This window comes from Capsicum annuum, chromosome 10 (genome assembly GCF_002878395.1).
Source record: "Capsicum annuum cultivar UCD-10X-F1 chromosome 10, UCD10Xv1.1, whole genome shotgun sequence".
Lineage (NCBI taxonomy): Eukaryota > Viridiplantae > Streptophyta > Magnoliopsida > Solanales > Solanaceae > Capsicum > Capsicum annuum.
Window position 1 is genome coordinate 204,345,667 of NC_061120.1, and position 9,009 is coordinate 204,354,675.

The window sequence follows — 9,009 nt, forward strand, 5'->3', positions numbered from 1 at the left end:
CGACTCTCTAACTCGGTATAGTCCACCTCCTTCCAATTTTTTAAGATACATGTCACTTGATTCCCTCATAACTCGGGTAGGTAGGATGTCTTAAGTCAAGACCTGGTTTTCCTCATTTCTCTTGCTCCGTGCTTTTGAATAAAGGTTGGGACAAAATTTTGTCTCGTTGTCTACTTCTTTGTTGGAAAACACTGCGTGTTTACATTCAAAGGGGGTATGATGTAGACACGTAATTTTGTCCCTTCAAGAAATTAGTTTTCACCTTTTTACCTTATCCTATTGTGTACCCTCAACCATGTAATTATCCCTCCCTAAAATGACAAAAATAACAACCCTTAACAATTTTTATCTTATTTTTAATTTATCCTAACAAACTTTATCCTAATCACCTAATCCTAACCCCTACCTTACATCACCCCCTCACGTTTATTTCCCTTTTTTTGGATAAGATAGACACAAAGAGAAAGAGATATAGAATGAGGCACGATTAGATAGAGAGGACCCTATTTTTTTTCTTCTGATTCTCTTCACAGGTATAGAAACAGAGTAAAATAAAGGGACCATCATCTTGATCTCTTCTTCTTCCTTTTGGATCCATTAATAGACATGCCAATATACACATAGATACCCTCCATACGCACACGACAAATGATACCTCATAGAAAATGTATTCTATCTCTATTTTTTTCTAGAATATTCACAAAAAACCACACTCACATACCATATATGAACACACACCATCACAGGCATACGGATTCACCAATAGACACACATACGTCTTATTCTAATTCTTTGGTTCTTCCAGAAACACACACGAGATCAAAGAGTGAGTTGAAGAGAGGGGAAGAAAGAGAGTGAGATTTGAGGGATGGTTGAGGGAAAAATCGAGAAGAGGGGGAATTTCTTCGGTAAATTTTCATTTGAGAGTTGCCGGAATCACCCCTTAAAATAACCTATCAGTGGTGCGAACTCATGGGAAAACCAGTTCTAACCTCTGAGCTTTCGAAACCAGCGACCAAAGGCCTCAACACCGACCAAATTTGCATATTCAAGCGGATCCCATCTTCGTTTTTGGTGAACAGTCGGAGAGCTTTCATCAAAAACCCCACCCCAATCAAAAAACACTTCCACAACCGATATTGGTTGATTCTTCAGTAGCGAATCACCATCAGGCAGTCCACAAATCTTGTTCTAATTGTCTTTCTTTTGACTTTTTTATTTCATGGATGAGTTGATCCATAGTCGTGACGTAGGATTCATATTGAGATTCTATTCGAGGATTATCGAGTTATAGAGTCACGATTCGTTGAGCTCGTAAAGTGACTTCAGTCGATCAATCCGATTTGAAATAAAATTGAGGTCCAAATTCTTCAACTGTATCTCTTTTTATTTTGTCTGTGATGTCATTGATTTGTGTGATTCATGTTTGAGTTTGATGGTTAATTTGTTATTGCGTGTTTGAGGTTCTTTAATTATCATAGTTTGATTGGTTGATTTAATTGAGACTTATTTAATCATGTCGGTTGAAACAAATTTGAGGCGGGAATCAAAAATTGACAAAACTGAATTTCATGGTATTTTATTCATTTTTTATGTTGAACGTGATATGTCGTTGAGCGGGTAGGCAAAAAGTATGCCCGGATAGGTAAATTTTGAATTGGTGGATTGTTTGAATGTTTGAAATAGTTGTTGAGTGTTTTGTTTACCGTATTTGAAAAGTGTATTCATTTAGCTGGGGAATGCCCCGAGGTATTTGTGTTATTCACCGGAGAATGCCCCGAAGTATTTTGTATTTGGAGAACCTCCGTGATGAAGACCCGAGGCATCGGGTAAAGCTTTGGAGTGTAGCTAGGATTAGTATAGGTTAGATAAGATTTATTTCATATTTTTATTTATTTTGGGACTGTATAATTGAACTGAACACTCTACTTTTATTCGTTTGTTTGGTTTGTTTGTTTGATTGCTTTACGTGCTTCTTTTATGGTTTGTACATTTGTAGTGTCAAAATTAGCCGATACTCTCCGCCAAGCGACCTTGGTCGAACCACGGGATCGAGGGGTGCCTAACACCTTCCCTTCGGTCAACAGAATTCCTTAGTCAGAATCTCTAGTTGCGGATCAGTTTAAAAGAGTCAAAACTGTTTTGAAAAGGATTTTCTGAAGGTGACTTGGCACACCGAATTATCCCAAGTGGCGACTCTTAATTTGAATGTAAAAATCTTCCTTTTTCGAAACAAACCTTCATTTTGTCACTTAATAATAAAAACCCTTTCAAACTATAAAATGAATCTTTTTTGGTTAAAAAAGGGGTGTGACAGCTAATGATCGATGAGATCTATTTTTTATGCACAACGCACCTCGAAGGGATGCGACCCTTCGAGGTAAAAAGCACACTATTTCACATAATAGGAAGATCTGTGCACACACCCAGGAAACCTGTGGGTACAAGTGTAACCCAAGTGTAACGCCCCGAGTCTGTACCCCTAACGCTATACGGTGCTCATAATCTCAAAGGACCACAAGCTAACCCATGACTGTACCTGCTGCAATAACTGAATGATAGTACTGTAATATGCAGAAATTAGTCAGAAACTTGTTATAAGGTTCAATACTGAATTAAACTGAATAAGGTATAACAATAGTAAAACTGAAATATCTATCTAAAAATACTCATCTGAAAAGCTTCTAAATTGTCTGAAATGTGGAGTTGATGGGACAAGTCTCCAACTAACTCTGGTTACTGAAATAAACTGAAATGCTAAAATAATAATCATTTCCTCAAACCATGAAGACTCACCACTAACTTTGACCGCTGAAGATATGAACTGCTAAGGGTGCTCGGAAGCCCATGCGTCTGAACCAATGATATAAAACATCATAGCGCAAGATAAAAATATACGCCAGTACTTTGAATGTACTGGTATGCTAAGTGAGGTAGGCTGAAATGCATGGGTTCATATGCATGAACAATACTAACAGAATGATATAAATATAATTGAATGAGAATACATGCATGAATATGTATGCTGTAATTGAGATCATGATAACACCGGATACTGAGTTTTGAATTACTGATTTACTAATATATAAGTCTACTGATACTGTGTAGCTGATAATTGAGAGATTGTATTTGACAGCATTGATCTTATGGAACTATACTGAGTTTCATACTGAATTGAGTGACTGTATCTGATGGTCCTGAATCTGTAGAACCGAACTGAGTTCTATTTTGAGACTGGAACTGAAATTGAGTCTGTGGGAGGTAATCATCTAACCGACATGCCCTTTTCTAAATAAATTAGGTTCCAACCTGTAACCCCAGTTAAAAGGGAATTAGTATCGTTCCACGGGTAAAGACAAGCTGTGAGTTAACCCTCTCTGGCAGGAAGCTCTTTCATAAACCATCGCTGGCAGGAAAACTCGAATGATATGTATCAACCCTCATAATATCTGATAGGAAGATATCTCAACCTACACTGGCTACAAAGTTTTGTAATGCAGGGATTGATACTAAGGGTCAAACCCTCTGCTAACAGGAATGCTTGCATCCCTAGGTTCGCTCAGTGCTGAATCATACTCCCAACTAATAGACACTGAACTAATTCCTAGTTCACACTAGGCTTGACTGAACTATTACTGAGTATACTGTTTAAATGAACTGAACTGAGTTTACTGAGTTTCGTTGACTGATGAAATACTACTGAATTCTGCTAACTGACTGAATTTACTAAGGTCTAAACTGAATGCTGAACTGGACTAGACTGATACTGAGTCTACTGAGTTTTTCCTGAGTTTTGTAACTGACTAAAAGTACTACTGATCGTGACATGACTAATACTATCCTAAGACTGACCATAGCTCTAGGTAAACAGCTAAATTATCAGGTATTAAATACACCCAGGACTCGATAGCATAAATTATAAGACATGACACAATCTTGAAACATGATAAATAACTACTTGATCATCATTCATTCATTGGGACATTCTAGCAATACTTGCATGACATGAACTTGAATACATACTAACATGATATAATTTTATCATTTAATTTTCATGAACAACTCATCAAACACTTGAAAGGCATTGTATATGCACATAGTACTAATCAACACATGAGCATCACAATTTCAAGGCTTTAACATGAATTCACATGATACTACATACATAATAGTTGTTTTTACATAAATTTTCCACTTAATCATGGAATAAAAATTCAATCAATATTATAATCATGAATACACTTGAATCCAAATCATGGAAAGCATGGAATCAAGCTACTTGAAGGTTAAAAGAGTTTCTTGGACTCTAAGGGTGGAAGGGACCCTTGGATGAACACTTGACATATGTTGGTTGCTAAATTCTTGAAGATTAATGGTGGAATCTTGAACCTTGAATTTGAAATTCAATCACCTAGGGTTTTTATTCTTGAGAAATTTGTGAAATAATGAGTGTATGTTTCAAATAGAAGGCTAAATTTCATATTTTTGGGGGCTGAAGAATGTGGGAAAAGATCCAAATACCCCTAAGGACGCGACTTTTAATGATTGAAAACCAAACTATTAATGGGCAGACCAACGCGCCGCATCGTTGGCATCGATGCGATGGCCAACACGCAGCATTGGTTCACTGGAATTTGCCACTGGGAGCCAATAAGAATATTAATCGCTGTGATGGAGGATGCATCGCGTCGTGATCGCATTGATACACTATTTTGGGTTCCCAGACACGAGTCAAATGAGGTTCGTAAAATTCAAAACTCATCCAAGAACACCTATTGACATTCCTGATCATGAGTCAATTTAAAGATCGATACTTTAAGGTCATAAGAGTCGTGAAGTAGATATGCCAACTTATGAAGGCCAAAATAATACTAAGTTTGAATATTTATCTAGAATTTTCTAAGTCTAGGACCCCGTAGCAAGCTTAAAAAACTGAGTTGAGCTTAGGATTTTGCGAGATCTTACAATATCTCCCTTTGGGAACATTCGTCCTAGAATGAGACTGGTTAAATTGAGAACACTGATAGACTGGAGTTAGACACTAAATATGCATAATTGAATCATGATTTAATGACTAAAATTACTAATATACTGAATTATCATACTTAACTTGTATATCTGATGCATGAGTACATAGTTGAACATATTTATGAATGCATGACTGGGATTACTGATAAGCTGAGCTTATATCCTGGACATGCATGTCTAATGCATGAGTACATGACTGAACTGATTTGTGAATGCATGACTATTTATGCAACGATAATTGATACCAAGTTGGTAGTTATATATGAATATGAGACTGAGTAAATTCAAAGAAAAACTATTACCTTAGGTTGAGTTTGAGTTTGTAGAGAAGAGGTGAGGATACTTGGTTTGCATATCTGCTTCTGCTTCCTAAGTAGCTCCCTCAACGGACTAATTCTGCCAAAGAACTTTGACTAGAGGGACTTCTTTGTTCCTTAATGTGCGAATCTGATAGTCAAGGATTTCGACTGGGACCTCTTTGTAAAAGAGACTACTCTAAATATCTAGGCCCTCTATAGGGACTACAGTTGCTGGGTCACCTATGGACTTCTTAAGAAAGGAGACATGAAACACTGGATGTACTAAAGCTAAATATGAAGGCAACTCAAGCTCGTAAGCTCCTTTCTGAAACAGCTGGGAATTTGGTAAGGACCGATATGTCAGGGACTGAACTTCCCCTTCTTTGCAAACCTCTTCACTTTTTTCATAGAAGAGATTTTCAAGAATACAAAATCACCGATCTCCAACTCGAGATCATTTACTGAATACGCATGAACGAGAACATGAGAAAATAACTGAGCCTGAAACATGATATAGTAACTAAATATCATGAATAAAACTAAGACCTTGAATACATGTCTTACGGCTGAGATTGGAACTTATGGGTCCACCTATGAGTACTCACTACTCAAAACTAGATTCATTACGTAAAGAGAAGATGAAAGGTTTAGGTCATGAAAGCTCGTGGATTATAGTGCATCTACCCCTTGGGACATTATGTCCTTTGAAGAATACTGACTTGGCTGAGATACTGAGGAAAAACTAAGATGATGCACAGGGCACCTACGAACTGAATCATGACTACATATTGGGGATCTGAAATTGAGGCATGACACCTAAACTGGGCTGAACTCGCAACCATATGGTTGTTCGATCTTGGAATAGTTACATTTATGAGACTTCAGATAGTGCGACTAGATTAAAAGATGGGAAACCTAACCATACAAACATTGTCCGATTAACTGCTAAACTAAATTTCTGGTTTTATGGACTAACTTATGCTGAAAACTTATATTCAACTGGAGCCTTTCTTTGAAACTCTTTCTATAGAGTTCTAGTGGATTTAGGGAGCAAGGAAATCTTAGCGTGGTCTGAATAAGACATCTGAATAAGAAATTGCCACGTGGATACAATTTTGTAATATGGAGCAAGGCCTACAAAATGTCATCTAAGATAGAGTTGCTAAGCCTTATGCATTGTAATTCCTAGCTTGAAATCTTAGCCATGTTTCTCGACTATTCCCTCAACTGGTATTTCTACTTCAATACTGTATGAATTTCACTTGAGGCTATTGAAAATATTCACATGCACACTGAGCACGAACGCATAAACGTACTAACTTATCTGATTAACTGAGTGGCTGATAGCTAAATACTGGTCATGTAGGATTGAACTGTACTCAGTCTGGACTAAAACTGCATAGTATTATGCATATGCGGTAAGGACTGACTGAGTAACATAAGATAAATGAGAATGAATTCGCAAAAACTATATTATTTGAGAATCCAAAACCAAGCGTATAACATGATTCTAAAATAGTATGTAAACTGAGGTACTGGAATACTAAAAACTGAATAACTGATAGTTGTACACTATGGTCAAGAAAATCTGAAACTGAATTGAGTTACTAATCTGATTACTAGACTGGGACTGTGACTGAGGCTATAACGAATACTGGGTTTTGATAACTCTACCTACTGAGGTCTGATCTGGACTGAATTCTTCCACTATGTTCAAGCCTACTCAATTCTCTGAAATGCATTTAGCCACTTACACATTAATATGTCATTAAAGCATATCTTCATAATTACAGCCTAGTGTAAAACTAGCATGCAATAATCTTTTCTTAACATGAAACATTTACTCTCTTCCTTCTTAGCAACTTCTCATTGCTACATTATTTCAGAAGGAAAGTTCACTGAAGGTTAAAACATGAGGACCTGAGGCATGAATGGCACTATACCAATCTTGACAATTAACTGAGGCCTGAGAAATAGAATGTCAATACCATGGATTTATCAAGAGATCTAAACTGAGGATATACATGAAGAAATCTAAATTTATCCGATCGCTAAAAGTGTAGCATGGGTTATGGGAACTGAGCATACTGTATAGCAAGTCATGGGTACCTTAGTCATAAGCTGCATGACTTGAGTCTGGAGTTTCTGTATTCATGGAACATAATTCGTAACACTGATTGAACTAGAACTCTTTATATTAGGAATTGTAAGCGTGCATGATTACTACGTGCATGAGAATGGGCTATGATCATAGAGCTGACATATAATACATGAATAGATATCATGATAACTGATGGGTTTTGAGATTCTGGAATACGATTCTGAGATGATCTACATGATCATTATCTCTACAGAAATAGACAAGAATGTCATCTATGAAGACTATGACGAACATGTCCAAGTACTTCTTGAAAAAAATGGTTCATTAAGTCCATGAAAGCTACTAGGGCATTGGTAAGACCAAATGACATGACTAAGAATTTGAAGTGACCATACAGAGTTCTGAAAGTTGTTGTTGAAATGTCCCATTCCCTGACTCTGAGCTGATGATAGCCTGATCTGAAGTCTATCTTGGAGAAGTAACTGGCGTCCTAAAATTGGTTGAACAAGTCATCAATTCTGGAAAGTGGATACTTGTTCTTGATCATGACTTTATTTAGCTGACGGTAGTCAATACACATCCTGAGAGAACCGTCTTTCTTACGCATGAATAGAACTAAATCACCCCATAGGGACACACTGTGTTTGATAAATCCCTTATCTAGGAGATCCTTCAACTATTCTTTTAATTCTGTGAGTTCTACTGGCTCCATTCTATAGGGAGGAATAGATATGGGCTGAGTATATGGAAAAAGGTCTATTCTGAAGTCAATTTCTCTTTTGGGAGGAATTTTGGGAAGATCTTTGGGAAAAATATCTGAGAATTCACATACTACTAATACTGACTCAAGAGTAAGGGTTTCTGATCTAGAGTCCTGAACTCGAAAAAGATGGTAAACACATCCCTTAGATATCATTTTCCTTGCCCTAAGGTAGGAAACAAGATGACCCTTAAGTGCTGAAGTACTACCCTTCTACTCTAGGACGGGTTCAATTAGGAACTAAAACTAGATAATTTTATTTCTGTAGTCGACCGAGGCATAGTAGGAATGAAGCCAATCTATTTTGAGAATGAAATCAACATCGGTCATCTCTAATTGAACTAAGTCTACTAAAGTGACTTTCTGAGATACCATAACCAAACAGTTCCTGTATACCCGCCAGGATATGATAGATTTACCCACTAGGGTAGAGACTGAGAAAAGATCTTCTAGAATTTTGAGACTGACTCCAAAGTCAATAGCTATATCAGGAGTTACAAAAGGTAAAGAATCTCCTAGATCTAGCAAAGCATAAACATGCAAATAATAAAAGGTAAAGAATCTCCTAGATCTAGCAAAGCATAAACATGCAAATGATAAACTTGTAACATACCATTGACCACGTCAGGAGAACTTTCCTGATCCTGTCGGGACTGAAGTTTATAAATCCTGTTTGGGCGTTGCCCACTGGTAGAATTGGAAGTGGAACCCTACTAATTCGGGCGACCAGACCGAGCTGGGGAATGATTTTGCTGACCCTAGGAACCTGACTAGGGAAAATCTCTGACTCTGTGACCTGGCTTACCACAACCAAATCATAC